Source organism: Oryx dammah, unplaced genomic scaffold (assembly GCF_014754425.2).
Source record: "Oryx dammah isolate SB20612 unplaced genomic scaffold, SCBI_Odam_1.1 HiC_scaffold_23, whole genome shotgun sequence".
Taxonomy (NCBI): domain Eukaryota; kingdom Metazoa; phylum Chordata; class Mammalia; order Artiodactyla; family Bovidae; genus Oryx; species Oryx dammah.
In genome coordinates this window covers 88,354,808-88,373,304 of record NW_024070207.1, presented here as the reverse complement: position 1 = coordinate 88,373,304, position 18,497 = coordinate 88,354,808, and the positions used below count along the sequence as shown (strand labels likewise).

General features: G+C 38.1%; 1 long non-coding RNA gene and 1 pseudogene across 1 annotated transcript; both read left to right on the top strand.

The window, feature by feature from the left end:
- Window positions 1–622: 622 nt before the first annotated feature.
- Window positions 623–14,645, top strand: LOC120882229. The gene is made up of 3 exons (XR_005725451.1): window positions 623–632; window positions 11,972–11,977; window positions 12,113–14,645. It is a non-coding gene; the product is annotated as an uncharacterized LOC120882229 (long non-coding RNA).
- On the top strand, window positions 1,410–2,234 carry LOC120882228 (annotated as a pseudogene).
- Window positions 14,646–18,497: the final 3,852 nt, after the last annotated feature.

Genomic DNA, 18,497 nt, shown 5'->3' with positions numbered 1-18,497 from the left:
TCTCCCATAAGGATGGTGTCATCTGCATATCTGAGGTTATTGATATTTCTCCCAGCAATCTTGATTTCAGCTTGTGCTTCATCGAATCCAACATTTTTCATGATGTACTCTGAATATAAGTTAAATAAGTACAGTCACAATATACAGCCTTCACATAATCCTTTCCCAATTTGGAACCAGTGTGTTGTTTCATGTCTAGTTCTAACTGTTGCTTCTTGACCTGCATACAGATTTCTCAGGAGGCAGGTCAGGTGGTCTGGTATTCCCATCTCTTTCAGAATTTTCCACAGTTTGTTGTGATCCACACAGTCAAAGGCTTTGGCATAGTCAATAGAGCAGAAGTAGATGGTTTTTTTTTGGGGACTCTCTTGCTTTTTTGATGATCCAACGGATATTGGCAATTTGATCTCTGCTTCCTCTGGCTTTTCTAAATCCAGCTTGAACATCTGCAATTTCACGGTTCACCTACTGTTGAAGCCTGGCTTGGAGAATTTTGAGCATTACTTTGTTAGCTTGTGAGATGAGTGTAATTATGCAGTAGTTTGAACATTATTTGGCATTGCCATTCTTTGGGATTGGAACAAAAACTGACCTTTTCCAGCCCTGTGGCCACTGCTGAGTTTTCCAAATTTGTTGGCATGTTGAATGCAGCAGTTTCACAGCATCATCTTTTAGGATTTGAAATAGTTCAACTGGAATTCCATCACCTCCATCAGCTTTGTTCATAGTGATACTTCCAAGGCCCACTTGACTTTGCATTCCAGGATGTCTGGTTCTAGGTAAGTGATCACACCATCCTGTTTATCTAGGTCATGAAGATCTTTTTCGTATAGTTCTGTGTATTCTCGCCATGTCATCTTAATATCTTCTGCTTCTGTCAGGTCCATACCATTTCTGTCCTTTATTGTGCCCATCTTTGCATGAAATGTTCCCTTGGTCTCTCTAATTTCCTTGAAGAGATGTCTAGTCTTTCTCACTCTATTGTTTTTCTCTATTTCTTTGCCCTGACCACTGCAAAGAGCTGATTCACTTGAAAAGACCTTAATGCTGGGAAATATTGAGGGCAGGAGGAGAAGGGGGCAACAGAAGATAAGAGATGATTGCATCACATCACTGACTCAGTGGAGATGAGTTTGAGCAACTCAGGGAGATTGTGAAGGACAGGGAAGTCTGGCATGCTGCAGTTCATGGGGTCGCAGAGTCAGACATGACTTTGTGACTGAAGAACAACAACAATCTTATACCTAAAGCTATCAGAGAATAAAGATCAAACAAAATCCAACATTAGTAGAAGGAAACAGGAAAATAAGAGCAGAAATAAATGAAATAGAAGTGAAGAAAATAATGGCAAAGATCAATACAACTAAAGGCTGGTTGGGCTTCCCTTGTGGCTCAAACAGTAAAGAGTATACCTGCAATGCAAGAAACTTGGGTTTGATCCTTGAGTCAGGACGATCCCCTGGAGAAGGAAATGGTTACCCACTCATCAAACTAAACAAAATTGATAGCCAGACCCATCAAGAAAAGAAGGGAGAGGACTCAAATCATTAAAATTAGAAATGAAAATGGAGGTGGGTAGAGGTGGCCCAGTCAAATGCTTGGGGAGTTGGGTGGGAGTCTAGCAGACTTGAGGCAACCAGGCAGCTGGGCAGCCTTGGTTACCTGGTAACTGCTTCTCTTTCTGGTGTCTCCTCCACATAGTGAGAAGTATGTTCATGGAAGTCCCTGAGACAGCCTCCATGGAGGAGCAGAAAGAAATGGAAGATAAAGTGACTAGTCCAGAGAAAGCTGAAGAAACAAAATTAAAAGCAAGGTATCCTCATCTGAGACAAAAGCCTAGAGGTTCAGATTTTTTAAGGAAATGATTTCTGAAAGGGCAAAAAATATTTTGATTCTTGGAATTACAGTATGGCTATATCACAGCCACAGATAAGACAGAGGTCACTGGTGACCACATTCCCACTGCATACAACCTTCCTCAATGGTAATCATCTCTTGTTAGCAAACTGGCTGGTTTATTAAAAGAGTTGAACTGCATGTGTCTTATAATTCCCATTATTTCCCCTTAATATATTACTTCTCTGCTTTTTATTTATTTTCACTCACTAAGTCATTCAAGAGTGATAACTTCGCAGGTAGCAGTAGTGTGTGCTGCTCTTGTAAGGGGATGTGGCTTAGTTGCTAAGTTGTGTCTGACTTTTGCGACCCCATTGACTGTAGCCCAACAAGCTCCTCAGTCTATAGGATTTTCCAGGCAAGAATACTGGAGTGGGTTGCCATTTCCTTTTCCAGGGGATCTTCCCAATCCAGGGATCAAACCCAGGTCTCCTGCACTCCAGGCAAATTCTTTACTGAGTTACCAGGGAAGCCCTGGTAAGGGAATATACTAATACTTATGTAGAGTTTTTACTAGTTTAACAGTGCACTGGTGAAAAGAACATGTTAGAGCAAAGTAAAGTAATCTACTTGAAAATAATTGTATGTATTACCTAACTCCTAGTGTAGCACTGGTTCCAACAAATAACAAGTAAGTTTTACAATTTTAATGTTTTGGCTTTCTTTAATTCATTAAATTATAGCTTTATATGTTACTCTTATTTAATATCGGAGAAGGCAATAGCACCCCACTGCAGTACTCTTGCCTGGAAAATCCCATGGACTGAGGAGCCTGGTAGGGTGCAGTCCATGGGGTCACAAAGAGTCGGACACAACTGAGTGACTTCACTTTCACTTTTCACTTTCATGCATTGGAGAAGGAAATGGCAACCCACTCCAATATTCTTGCCTGGAGAATCCCAGGGACAGAGGAGCCTAGTGGGCTGCCGTCTATGGGGTCGCACAGAGTCGGACATGACTGAAGCGACGCAGCAGCAGCAGCAGCAGCAGCAGCTTATTTAATATAACCTCTACTGTATTGATTTCTTCTACATTTTCCTTTTGGATTTTGTAAAACAGAAATTTAAGACCACAAGTTTGAAGAAAAGTCACATATTTCAAATACAGACATGACTCCAAAAGATTTGTATCCTGTGCTTGAACTATAATGGCCTTAACTCTGTTTCAGCTTTAACAGTAGAATGTTACTCAGGCAATATTTATCCATTCTGTTGTAACTTATGTGACTCTGGTGCTTAACAGCTACTGTTGAAGCTAATATTCTTATTAAGTTCTATAGTGTTAAAATACCTATTGTTGTTGAAGATGTGAGGTGTACATGTGCATTAACTGTTGAGTTCAATTTTGTGCCACTTTTTGTACCACTTTTGTAAGTACATTTTTTTTCACAGCTTGTCACAACTGTCTGTATTAATTTCACATATTAAAGAGTAGATGATGTGCCAACCAGAAGCACAAGAATTCCTATACAAAACTCTATATGTTATTTGTCATTTATATATAGTAAGATTGAAAGGTTGTGGTTTGTGAGCCGTGCACTATGCCAGGATTCATGACCCCCAGAGGAGACGTTTTGATCTGGGGCCAGAGACAAGGCTTGACTACTCAGAGCTTTTTGTGTAGCAACGTTTTATTACATTACAATAGAGATAGGGAAAGCTTCCAACATAGACATAAGGAGGGGACAGAAAGACTACTGCTAGTTTTTAGCAAGGTGTTTTATGTCTGTTAGTAAGTGAAAGTTGCTCAGTCACGTCCGGATCTTTGCAACCACATGGACTGAAGACTGGAGTGAGCTCCTAATCAGATAAGAGAGACACCTCAAGACTGAGGGAGTTTCATCAGGCCCCAATCCCACAATATGCATTGTTGAGCTAGAATGGCAAAAGATATGTCATACTTGGCCATAAAACAATTGAAATGAATATTGGTTTGTTGAGTCAAGGGCTTCCCTTGTAGCTCAGATGGTAAAGCATCTGCCTACAATGTGGGAGACCTGGGCTCAATCCCTGAGTCGGGAAGATCATCTGGAGAAGGAAATGGCAACCCATTCCAGTACTCTTGCCTGGAAAATCCCATGGATGGAGGAGCCCGGTAGGCTACAATCCATGGGGTCACAAAGAGTCGGATATGACTGAGCGACATCACGTCAAAGCTAGTAGCCCAAGATTTAAGGGAAAAAAAAAAAAAAGGTCAGTCTTAGGTAGAACTGGCTTCCTCAACAAAGAAGGGGGAAAAAAAGTCTGCCTGACACTTGCAGTTTATTTCCTCCCGTGACTTGGGGACCTCTGGCCTTACTACCTGCTAACGCTCTCAAGAGTAGTTTATAGTCTTGGAGTTATAGAACACCAAACTGAAATGTTTGCTCAGTCTTGTTGTTGTTCAGTCACTAAGTGGTTTTCAACTCTTTGTGACCCCATGGACTGCAGCATGCCAGGTTTCCCTGTCCTTAACTATCTCCTGGAATTTGCTCAAATTTGTGTCCATTGAGTCGGTAATTGCTCAGTCTGTCATATACTTAATTTTTCATTTGTTACTAATATTCATGACATTCCACAACTATGTTATGTTTCTTATACATGCCTTTTGTCCTATGCAGAACATATTTGACTTTTATGACAATTAAATTCATGTAATTTATATAAATGTTTTTTAATGTAGAAACTTTTTACTTCCATAGTCAATTTGAGGGACATTAGAATAAAATGTCTTCTCTGGTGGCTCAGTTGGTAAAGAATCCACTTACAATGCAGGAGACATGAGTTCAATCCCTGGGTTGGGAAGATCCCCTGGAGGAAGGGCATGGCAACCCACTCCAGTATTCTTGCCTGGAGAATCCCCATGGACAGAGGAGCCTTGCAGGCTGCAGTCCATGTGGTCGAAAAGAGTTGGACACCACTGAGTGACTAAGCATACATACAGAATAAAATAATTTGCTTCCTGTGGCCTTTATTTTTTCTCTTGCTTCTTTGACTCAAATTGTGTTGGGCTGTGCTGTTCAGTCTATTCGGAAACATATGTATCTATAATTTTACTCTTGAATGCTGTATTTTCTAACACAATGATTTCTCAGTTGTTAACTACTCTTAATCCTGTATTATTACTAATTGACAGTTGTTTAAATAAAAAGAAATTTATAATGAAACAAATATTTGAAAAGACTGGCCCAGAAACCTAGTTATGATAAGATGAATTTTAAGTAATTATAGTGAACTAAGTGAATTAGGCTTGTGACAATTAAAGCAATTTACATGATATGTGGAACAAATAGTTCATATTTAGATATTTTTCTTCTATAGATGTCATTTCAATAAAATGTAAATATAATATCTAGTTAGAACTTTAACAGACTTTACTGGGACAAATCTACTGCTCTTTTCAGAGCTCTGCCCATAAGCTGTGGTACTGTAGCATGACGCTGAGGATCTGTAGCCTGAGATGATATATTTTTTTCTTCATCTTTGACTAGTGCAAGACTGCCATCTCTTTTGGATCCAGGCATCTTTTCTAGATCTTGGCTTCATTTGTACACCTGCTTTCCTATGACCCCCAAATTACCATAAATGGTGCATTAAGCATAGCACCTGCACTTAAAGGCTGCCTAGCGCTCTGAGAAAAGCTTGCTGATTGTCTTCCTGATCCATTCACTCCAAAAGCAGAAAACAACAAAATCAATAATGTGCTAATTCGTTATAAAGATTAATTATATATATAAACAGATTTGTAATGGGAGTGAGTAGGTTATATCAAAGTATGTATAATCATTGTGGGATTGATTTAAGAATTGCAAAATACCCCAAAGTAGAATTTTGGTAATATCTAGTAGGTTTTTTAATGACTATTTGCAAACAATCATCATTAAATTCCCACATATGTCAGAGATTAACCTGAAAGATCAGATCATGTTATTCTTGATTATGATAGGATTCCTGCTATAGTTTGCAACAAGTGATGTAATTGCTGTCTGAATTTTAGCTTGTATCAAGTGAAAGTCATTCAGTTAAGTCCAACTCTGGACTTAACAGTCCACAGAATTCTCCAGGCAAGAATACTGGAGTGGGTAGCCTATCCCTTCTTTTTTTTTTTTAATTTATTTTTTTATTTTACTTTACAATTCTGTATTGGTTTTGCCATACATTGACATGAATCCATCACGGGTGTACATGCGTTCCCAAACATGAACCCCCCTCCGACCCCCCTCCCCACAACATCTCTCTGGGTCATCCCCACGTACCAGCCCCAAGCGTGCCATATCCTGCATCGGACATAGACTGGCAATTCGATTCTTACATGATATTATACATGTTTCAATGCCATTCTCCCAAATCATCTCACCCTCTCCCTCTCCCATCTTCCCAACCCAGGAATCAAACCAGGGTCTTCTGCATTGCAGGTGGTTTCTTTACCAACTGAGCTATCAGGGATGCCCTGATCAGGGAAGTATTAGCTTGTATAATAAATGCTTATATTTACCTACTTCAAAATTTGTTGCAGATCTGTGAAATACTAAGTACCCAAAATAAAATACTGTCTTTTATTAAAAGCAAATTCCCTCATTAATAAAATAGTCTTTTTATTAAAGGTAAATTTTCTCATTAAACCAACCTGCCTTCTGTAAAGTCACAATGATTGAAATCTCAGGACTTTCCATCAGGAAAGAACTGCCATGTAGGACTCGTAGATATGATTAATTGCTTAGCCTTCATTATTGGTGATTAGGATAGGGGTTTTTCACTTTTCTGTTTTTGTTCTGTTTAGAAGCCCAGTTCATTGAAGACATATTTACAGATTGTTTCATCATTGCTTGATACTTTTGACTAAGCTGAACTTAATTAAACCTTTCTATGGTTTCATATTTGTGCTTTGAGAAAGGGCCAATTTGAATCATTGTCTTTATTATAAATGAATGTTGGTGTAAATAAGTTGGAGATAAATACTTCATTAAAACCAGATAAAAATAAATTACCTGTTTCATATCCAGTAGCTCCTGTTTAATAGTACAGTTCTGAGAAACATTTCATTTTTAAAGGCTACATCTGACTAAAATAATTATATTTATTGGCTTGTTGAAATAGTAAGGAATGACTGTTCTGATGAACTAGAAGGAGCATGCTTACAATCTATTTACAAGTTATTGAAAATTCTTGTGCTGCCCACCTAAAAATAAGTTCTAAATGTTCACCAAAGCCTCTACTTGTTGTTACTTCACTGGAAATTTGCTGCTCTTTTTACTTGATGCAATAAAACTATACCTCTGAATATTTATTGATACATTTTACTAAATCAGATATGTATTCTTTCTCAATCCAAATTACTCAAATTTTATTAAACACTTAAATGTGAACTCTATTTGGACTGTGCTCTAAACTTGGTGTTTGGTGATCCAGGGACAGGTATCCTATAGGAAGGAAGGGCATGACCAAGTGGCAACTAAAACAGTTTCTGTTGTGGCCTTTTCACATTCCCTAACATTCAGACACATTACTTCCATTTTTCATTTTACTTTTTTACCTCATTTTACTTCACTTCCCCCATCCATTGTCATCCCTGCTTGTTTATTAAGGCCCCTGATGGTATTTATTAAATGATATTTAGGGCTGATGAATTATCAATCCTTTAATGTCCTTTCCAGTATACCATAATTAAGGATGTATTTTGGGCTTTCCAGTTGGCACTAGTGGTAAAGAACTGCCAATGCAGGAGACATAAGAGATGCATGTTCAATACCTGGGTCGGGAAGATCACCTGGAGGAGGTCACGGAAACCCACTCCAGTATTCTTGCCTGGAGAATCCCATGGACAGAGGAGCCTGTCAGGCTACAGTCCATAGGGTCTCAGAGTCAGACATGACTGAAGTGACTTGGCATGTACACATGCAAGGAACCATTTAAAAATTTTTTTAAAACATTATCATTATCTGGACAAGGACAGGTTTGAACCACTGTCCTAATTCTGCAATTCAGCATGCACTGCCAGTCTTCCCTCATATCCTTTCTACCTCTGACACCACATCACACCTTATAAAATTGGAATCAAAGAAGTCTTATTCTGGAATTGTTATTCAAAGGATAAAAACCCTGATTTTAATACTATTTTACTAATTTCTGCCTAATATGTAGACTAATGGATTTTATTCTGGAAATCACTGATGGTCATGAAAACCATTAACAATATTTGTAATATGTTATTGATAAACTAAACAGCATTTGGAAGAAAAATCTAATTTTTTAAATAAGCCCTTGAATCTGTGACTGCATCTCTTATTTGTTATTTTAAACTTTTTATTTTGTATTGGGGTTTAGCCTTAACAATGCTGTGATAGTTTCAGGTGAACAAAAAAGGGATTCAGCAATATATATACGTGTATCCACTTTCCCCAAAATTCCCCTCCCATACAGGCTGCTACATAACATTAACCACAGTTAAATGTGCCATGCAGTAGGTCTCTTTGGTTATCCATCTTAAATATAGCAAAGGATACAGATGCAATGGGACACTTGCCTGTATTAAAAGGGCCAAGAATAAAAGATTTTTTTTTTGCTGAACATGTCTATAGAGTTTGCAATTAAAGCTGAAAATTGTCAAATAATTCTTCCAAAATTATACTTGTAAAATACACACAAAATAAATATCTACATAATTCCTATTGCAAAAAAGAAATGTAAACAGAGACATTGCAACTGACACCACAGAAATACAAAGGATCATAAGAGAGTAGTACAAGCAACTATATGCCAATAAAATTTAAAACCTGGAAGAAACTGACAAATTCTTAGAAAAATACATCCTCAAATGCACAGTCTCAGCTTAACTCTGGGGTTTTAAACTGTTGCACCTGCCACTTTCAGGGTGGTCCCCTCTTCTTCGCTTATTTTGGCTTCCTCTGTTTGCAAGTCTCTTCAGTATCTTATTTCTACCCTGACATGAGGGGCAAAAGTAGCCACTTATTCAGGCTCACTTGCTCAGTTCTGCTGTGAAGAGGGAGGGATGAAAAGATGCTCAACATCACTCATTGTTCAGTTCAGTTCAGTTCAGTCGCTCAGTCGTGTCTGACTCTTTGTGACCCCATGAATCGCAGCACGCCAGGCCTCCCTGTCCATCACCAACTCCCAGAGTTCGCTCAGATTCATGTCCATCGAGTCAGTGATGCCATCCAGCCATCTCATCCTCCTTCTCCTCCTGCCCCCAATCCCTCCCAACACCAAAGTCTTTTCCAATGAGTCAACTCTTCTCATGAGGTGGCCAAAGTACTGGAGCTTCAGCTTCAGCATCATTCCTTCCAAAGAAATCCCAGGGTTGATCTCCTTCAGAATGGACTGGTTGGATCTCCTTGCAGTCCCTTGGACTGCAAGGAGATCCAACCAGTCCATTCTGAAGGAGATCAACCCTCACATCCATACATGACCACTGGAAAAACCATAGCCTTGACTAGACGGACTTTAGTCGGCAAACTAATGTCTCTGCTTTTGAATATGCTAACTAGGTTGGTCATAACTTTTCTTCCAAGGAGTAAGCATCTTTTAATTTCATGGCTGCAATCACCATCTGCAGTGATTTTGGAGACCCCCAAAATAAAGTCTGACACTTTCCACTGTTTCCCCACGTATTTCCCATGAAGTGATGGGACCGGATGGCATGATCTTTGTTTTCTGAATGTTGAGTTTTAAGCCAACTTTTTCACTCTCCTCTTTCACTTTCATCAAGAGGCTTTTTAGTTCCCTTTCACTTTCTGCCATAAGAGTAGTGTTATCTGCATATCTGAGGTTATTGATATTTCTTCCAGCAATCTTGATTCCACCTTGTGTTTCTTCCAGTCCAGCGTTTCTCATGATGTACTCTGCATATAAGTTAGAGAAATGCAAATCAAAACCACAATGAAGCACCATCTCATTCTGGTCAGAATGGCCATAATAAAAAAGTCTACAAACAGTAAATGCTGGAGAGGGTGTGGAGAAAAGGGAACCGTCTTACACTGTTGGTGGGAATGCAAACTAGTACAGCCACTATGGAGAACAGTGTGGAGATTCCTTAAAAACTGGGAAAAGAACTGCCAAATGACCCAACGATCCCACTGATGGGCATACACCTCAAGGAAACAAGAATAGAAAGAGACACACATACCCCTATATTCACTGAAGCACTATTTACAATAGCTAGGACATTGAAACAGCCTAGATGTCCATCAGCAGATGAATGGATAAGGAAGTTGTATTATATATACACAATGGAATATTACCCAGCTATCAAAAGAAACACATTTGAGTCAGTCCTAATGAAGTGGATGAAATTTGAGCTTATTATACAGAGTGAAGTAAGTCAGAAAGATAAAGACAAATACTGTATATTAATGCATATCTATGGAATTTTGAAAGATGGCAACAGTGACCCTATATGGAAGACAGCAAAAGAGACACACATATAAAGAACAGACTTTTGGACACACTGAGTCCAAGAGGTTGGACCACCAGAGAACTCCTGACCCCGTGAAATACTAATTAGTGAGAAATCTCCCGAAGGCCTGCCTCTCAACACTGAGAACTGGACCAACCAAAGGCCAGCCAGCTTCACTGTTGAATGCTTTGTGCCAAACAGCTAGCAAAACACTTTCCACAGCCCTTCCCATTAGGAAATAGGCTGCACAAAACTGTCTTTTATAGAGACAAGATCCAACTTCACCTGCAAGAATATAGGCACAAGAACCCCTAACCAGGAAAACTTCACCAAGCACTTACCCAACCCTACCCACTGGGGGAAGACTACATAACTAAGAGGAACTAAGATTTGCAGCCTGTGGAAAGGAGGTCCCAGAAACAGTAAATTAAACAAAATGAAAAGACAGAGAAACATGCAGCAAATGAAGGAGCATGGTAAAAACACACTGGTCCAAATAAATGAAGACAAAATAGACAGTCTACGTGGTCAGGAAGCAACAGTTAGAACTGGACATGAAACAACAGACTGGTTCCAAATAGGGAAAGGAGTATGTTAAGGCTGCATATTGTCACCATGCTTATTGAACTTCTATACAGAGTACATCATGAGAAACGCTGGGCTGGATGAAGCACAAGCTGGATTCCAGATTGCTGGGAGAAATATCAATAACCTCAGATATGCAGATGACACCACCCTTATGGAAGAAAGCAAAGAAGAACTAAAGAGCCTCTTGATGAAAGTGAAGGAAGAGAGTGAAAAAGTTGGCTTAAAACTCAACATTCAGAAAACTAAGATCATGCCATCTGTTCCCATCACTTCATGGCAAATAGATGGGGAAACAGTGACAGACTTTATTTTGGGGGCATTCCAAAATCACTGCAGATGGTGACTGCAGCCATGAAATTAAAAGACGCTTACTCCTTAGAAGGAAAGTTATGACCAACCTAGACAGCATATTCAGAAGCAGAGACATTACTTTGCCAACAAAGGTCCATCTAGTCAAAGCTATGGTTTTTCCAGTAGTCATGTATGGATGTGAGAGGTGGACTATAAAGAAAGCTGAGCACCGAAGAATTGGTGCTTTTGAACTGTGGTGTTGGAGAAGACTCTTGAGAGTCCCTTGGGCTGCAAGGAGATCCAACCAGTCCAATCTAAAGTAAATCAGTCCTGAATATTCATTGGAAGGACTGATGCTGAAGCTGAAAGTCCAATACTTTGCCTACCTGATGTGAAGAACTGACTCATTTGAAAAGACCCTGATGCTGGGAAAGATTGAAGGCGGGAGAAGAAGGGGATGACAGAAGATGAGATGGTTGGATGGCATCACCGACTCAATGGATATGAGTTTGAGTAAACTCTGGGAGTTGGTGATGGACAAGGAGGCCTGGTGTACTGCAGTCCATGGGGTCACAAAGAGTTGGACTCAGCTGAGCATCTGAACTGAACATGAAAAGGAATGCAGAGCAATGATGGGAAAGATCCAAAACATCAGAAATAAAGTACTGCTGCTGCTAAGTCGCTTCAGTCGTGTCCAACTCTGTGCGACCCCATAGGCAGCAGCCCACCAGGCTCCACCATCCCTGGGATTTTCCAAGCAAGAACACTGGAGTGGGTTGCCATTTCCTTCTCCGATGCATGAAAGTGAAAAGTGAAAGTGAAGTCACTCAGTCGTGTTCGACTCTTCACGACCCCATGGACTGCAGCCCACCGGGCTCATCCATCCATGGGATTTTCCAGGCAAGAGTACTGGAGTGGGGTGCCATTGCCTTCTCTGGAAATAAAGTACAGGCACTGATAAATAGACTGGAGGCATGGATTGAGAAGATGGAAGAGATATTTAACAAGAACCTAGAAGAAATAAAGAACAATGAACAACATAAAAACTGAAATAAAAGTGCAGTAGAGGAAAACAATTTAGAATTAACCAATGCAAGAGAATGGATAATTCAACTAGAAAATGGAATTGTGGAAATAACTGAAGGAGAGCAGAATAAAGAAACAACACTGAAAAGAAATTAGAACAGTCTCAGATATATTGGGGACATTAAGTGCACCAACATTTGAATTATAGGGGTTGCAGAAAAATAAGAGGAAAAGAAAGGGCATGAAAAAATATTTAAGGAGATTATAGTCAAAAACTTCTCTAACATAGGGAAGGAAATGCCCAGCCAAGACCAGTAAGCCCAGAGAGTCTCATACAAAATAAACCCATAAAGGAACAGGCCAAGACACACTGATCAAATTAATAAAAATTAAACACAAAGAACAATTACTAAAAGAAGCAAGGGAAAACCAACAAATAACATACAAGGAAATCCCCATAAGTTTAACAGCTGATTTTTCAGCAGAAACAGCAAGAAGGGAATGGCAGGCTATACTTAAAATGATGAAAGGAAAAAAAAAACAAAAACCTACAATGAAGACTACTCTACCCAGAAAAGATCTCATTCAGATTTGACAGAGAAATCAAAAGCTTTATAAATAAGAAAAAAAAAAAAATAAGAGAATTCAGCACCAAACCAGCTCTATAGCAAATGCAAGAGGAACTTCTCTATAAAGTTCTAGACAGGAAACAAGAAAAGGAAAAGACCTACAAAAACAAATCCGAATCAATGAAGTAAATGATTATAGGATCACACATACCAATTACCTTAAATGTAAATGTATTAAATTCTCCAGCCAAGATACAGACTGGCCAAATGGGTACAAAACAAGGCCCTTATATGTGCTGTCTACTAGAGACCAACTTCATTTCAACAGACACAAGCAGACTTAAAGTGAGGGGTTGGAAGAAGATATTCCATACAAATAGAAATCAAAGGATAGTGGGAACACCAACATTTATATCAGATAAAATAAACTTTCAAATAAAGACTGTTAGAAGAAACAAGGAAGGACACTACATAATGATCAAGGTATCAAGAAGGAGATATAATGATTATAAATATTTATGCACCCATCATAGGAGCACCTCAATACATAATGCAAATGCTAACCACTATTAAGGGGTAATTCAATAATAATGGGGGATTTTAACACTCCAGTCACACCAATGGACAAATCATCTGGACAGAATATTAATAAGGAATCACAATCCTTAAATGACACATTGGACAAGATAGAATTAATTGGTATCTATAGGACATTCCATATCCAAACAGCAGAATATAGTTTTTTTCTCAAGAGCATGTAAACCATTCTTCAGGATAGATCACATTTTGGATCAGAAAACAAACATTGGTTAACTTTTAGAAGACTGAAATTGTATCAAGCCTTTTTTCAGACCACAATGCTATAAGATTAGATATCAATTATAGGAAAAGGACTGTAAAACACAAACACATGAAAGCTAAACAATACAGTACTTTATAGCCAAGAGGTCACTGAGGAAATCAAAGAGGAAATAAAAAAATCTAGAAACAAATGAAAATAAAAACATGATAACTCAAAAACTATGGGATGCAGTAAAAACAGTAGTAAGAGGGAAGCTTATAGCAATATAAATTTACCTCAAAAAAATGAGAAAAACATCAAGTAAACAATTTAACCTTATATCTAAAGCAACTAGAAAAAGAAGAACAAAGAAACCCCAAAGTTAGCAGGAGGAAAGAAATAATACCTATCAGAACAGAAATAAATAGAAATAAAAGAAACAATAGCAAATATCAGTAAAAATAAAAGGTGGTTCTTTGAGAAGATAAAGAAAGTTAACAAGCCATAGCCAGTCATCAAGAAAAAAAGGGAGAAGACTCATATCAATAAAGTTAGAAATGAAAAAGGAGAAGTGGCAATAGACACAATAGAAATACAAAGGATCATAAGAGACTATTATGAGCAACTATATGCCAATAATGGAAAAGAACAAACTTCCAAGACTGAACTAATAAGAAGTAGAAGCTATGAACAGACCAATCACAAGCATTAAATTGAAACTCTGATAAAATATCTTCCAACAGAGAGCCCAGGACCAGACGGTTGCAATGGTGAATTCTATCAAACATTTAGACAAGAGCTAACAACTATCCTGCTCAAACTGTTCCGAAAAAATTGCAGAGGGAGGAAAACTCCCAAATTCATTCTACAAAGCCACCCTCACCCTGATACCAAAAGCAGACAAAGATATCACAAAAAGAAAATTATAGGCCAATATCACTGATGAACATAGATTTTTAAAATCTCAACAAAGTTCTAGAAAACAGAATCCAACAACATATTAAAGGAATCACACACTGTGATAAAATGGGTTTATCCCAGGGGTGCAAGGAATCAATATATGCAAGTCAATCAATGTGATACATCATATTAACAAATTGAAAGATAAAATTCATATGATCATTTCAATAGATGAAGAGAAAGCTTTCAACAAAATCCAACACCAATTTACAATTAAAAAACTCTCCAGACACCTTATCTTCGACAAAGGAGGCAAGAATATACAATGGATTAAAGACAATCTCTTTAACAAGTGGTGCTGGAAAAACTGGTCAACCACTTGTAAAAGAATGAAACTAGATCACTTTCTAACACCATACACAAAAATGAACTCAAAATGGATTAAAGATCTAAACATAAGACCAGAAACTATAAAACTCCTAGAGGAGAACATAGGCAAAACACTCTCTGACATAAATCACAGAAGGATCCTCTATGATCTACCCCCCAGAATACTGGAAATAAAAGCAAAAATAAACAAATGTGATCTAATTAAAATTAAAAGCTTCTGCACAACAAAGGAAACTATAAACAAGGTGAAAAGATAGCCTTCTGAATGGGAGAAAATAATAGCAAATGAAGCAACTGACAAACAACTAATCTCAAAAATATACAAGCAACTTATGCAGCTCAATTCCAGAAAAATAAATGACCCAATCAAAAAATGGGCCAAAGAACTAAATAGACATTTCTCCAAGGAAGACATACAGATGGCTAACAAACACATGAAAAGATGCTCAATATCACTCATTATTAGAGAAATGCAAATCAAAACCACAATGAGGTACCATTTCACACCTGTTAGAATGTCTGTGATCCAAAAGTGTACAAGCAATAAATGCTGGAGAGGGTGTGGAGAAAAGGGAACCCTCTAACACTGTTGGTGGGAATGCAAACTACTACAGCCACTATGGAGAACAGTGTGGAGATTCCTTAAAAAATTGCAAAATAGAACTGCCTTATGACCCAGCAATCCCAGTGCTGGGCATACACACCAAGGAAACCAGAATTGAAAGAGACATGTGTACCCCAATGATCATCACAGCACTGTTTATAATAGCCAGGGCATGGAAACAACCTAGATGTCCATCAGCAGATGAATGGATAAGAAAGCTGTGGTACATATACACAATGGAGTATTACTCAGCCATTAAAAAGAATACATTTGAATCAGTTCTAATGAGGTGGATGAAACTGGAGCCAATTATACAGAGTGAAGTAAGCCAGAAAGAAAAACACCAATACCGTATACTAACACATATATATGGAATTTAGAAAGACGGTAATGATAACCCTGTATGCGAGACAGCAAAAGAGACATGGATGTTTAGAATGGACTTTTGGACTCTGTGGGAGAGGGAGAGGGTGGGATGATTTGGGAGAATGGCATTGAAACATGTATACTATCATGTAAGAAATGAATTGCCAGTCTATGTTCGATACAGGATACAGGATGCTTGGGGCTGGTGCACGGGGAAGATCCAGAGAGATGATATGGGGTGGGAGGTGGGAGGGGGGTTCAGGATTGGGAACTCAGGTACACCCGTGGCGGATTCATGCCAATGTATGGCAGAACCAATACAGTATTGTAAAGCAAAATAAAGTAAAAACAAACAAACAAACAAACAAAAAACACCTCTCCAGAAAATCAGTATAGAAGGAACCTACCTCAACATAATAAAGGCTATATATGACACATGGCAAACATTATTCTCAATGGTGAAAAACTGAAAGCATTTCCTCTAAGGGCAGGAACAAGACAAGGATGCCCACTTTTGCCACTTTTACTCAATATAGTTTTGAAAGTCCTAGCCACAATAATCAGAGAAGAAAAAGAAACAAAAGGAATCTGTATTGGAAAAGAAGTGAAACTCTCACTCTTTGCAGATGACATGATTCTGTACATAGAAAACGCTAAAATGTCACCAAAAAACTGCTAGAGGTAATCAACGAATTAAGTAAAGTTGCAGGATGTAAAATTAATACACAGAAATTACTTGCATTCCTATACATTAATAATGAAAAATCAGAAAGAAACTAAGAAAACAATCCCATTCACCATTGCAACATAAAGAATAAAATATCTAGGAGTAAACCTTCCCTCGTGGTTCAGATGGTAAAGAATCTGCCTGCAATTCAGGAGACCCAGGTTTGATTCCTGGGTCAGCAAGATCCCCTGGAGAAAGAAATGGCAACCCAACCCACTCCAGTATTCTTGCCTAGAGAATCCCATGGATAGAGGAGCCTGGCAGGCTACAGACCATGGGGTCACAAAACGTCAGACATGACTGAGCGGCTAATATTTTCACTTTCAAAGAGACAAAACAATCTGTATGCAAACAATACAAGCAGATGGGATGATATACCATGTTCTTTGATTGGAAGAATCAATACTGTCAAGATGACTATACTCTCCAAAGCAATGTACTAAATCAGTGAAATCCTTATCAAATTACCAATGGCATTTTTCACCAAACTAGAACAAAAAAAAATTCAAAATTTGTATGAATACAAAAGACCCCAAAGAGCCAAAGCAATCTTGAGAAAGAAAAACGGAGCTGGGGGAATCAAACTCACTTGCTTTGAAATATTCTACAAAGGTACTGTCATTAAGATAGTATGGTACTGGCACAAAAACAGAAATATGGACCAATGGAACAAAGTAGAAAGTGCAAAGATAAACTCATGCACATATGGCCACCTTATCTTTGACAACGGAGACAAGAATATACAATGGAGAAAAGACAGCCTCTGCAATAACTGGTGTTGAGAAAACTGGACAGCTATGTGTAAAAGAATGAAACTAGAACACTTACTAACACCACACACAAAAAGAAACTCAAAATGTATTAAAGACAAACTCTTAGTTGCTCAGTTTCCAACTCTTTAAGACACAATGGACTGTAGTCCACCAGCCTCCTCTGTCCATGGAATTCTCCAAGCAAGAATACTGGAGTGGGTTGCCATTCCCTTCTCCATGGGATCTTCTCAACCCAGGGGTTGGACCCAGATATCCCATATTGCAGGCAGATTCTTTACCATCTGAGCCATGAGGGAAGCCCAAACACTTAAATGTAAAGCCAAAAATTATAGAGGAAAGCATAGGTAGTACACTTATTGACATAGATCACTGCAAGATTCTCTCTGACCCACCTCCTAGATTAATGGAAATAAAATGAGAAATAAACAAATGAGATCTAATAAATCTTAAAAGCTTTTGCACAGCAAAGGAAACTATAAACAAAATGTAATGAGAAAATAATTGGATTCATGTTGATGTATGGCAAAATCAATACAGTATTGTAAAGTAAAATAAAAAAAAAAGAAAATAATTGCAAACAAAGAAACTGACAAAGGATTAACCTCCAAAATATATAAGCAGATCACACAGTTCAATATCAGAAAAAAAAACCAATTAAAAAAGGGCAGATGCCCTAAGCAGATGTTTCTGCAAAGAAGACATACAGATGGCCAATAAACATATGAAAATATGCTCAGTATCACTCACTATTAGAGAAACACATCAAAACTACAATGAGGTATCACCTCACACCAGAATGGCCATCATCAAAAATTCTATACAAAATAAATTTTGGAGAGGATATGGAGAAAAGGGAACCCTTCTGCACTGTTGGTGGGAATGTAAACTGATACAGCCATTATGAAAAACAGTATGTTGATTCCTTAAAAAAACTTTGCAATAAATCTACTAGCAATCCCACGACAGGACATATGCCCTGAGAAAATCACAATGCTAAAAGAAAAACCACAATTATAAGACATATGTACTGAAAAACAAACAAACAAACAAAAAAAAAAAAAACACAGAGTTCTAAAAGACACATGTATACCAATGTTCATTGCAGCAATGTTTACAATATCCAGGACATGGAAGCAGCCTGGATGTCCACTGACAGATAATTGATAAAGAAGTTGTGGTATATATATACAATGGT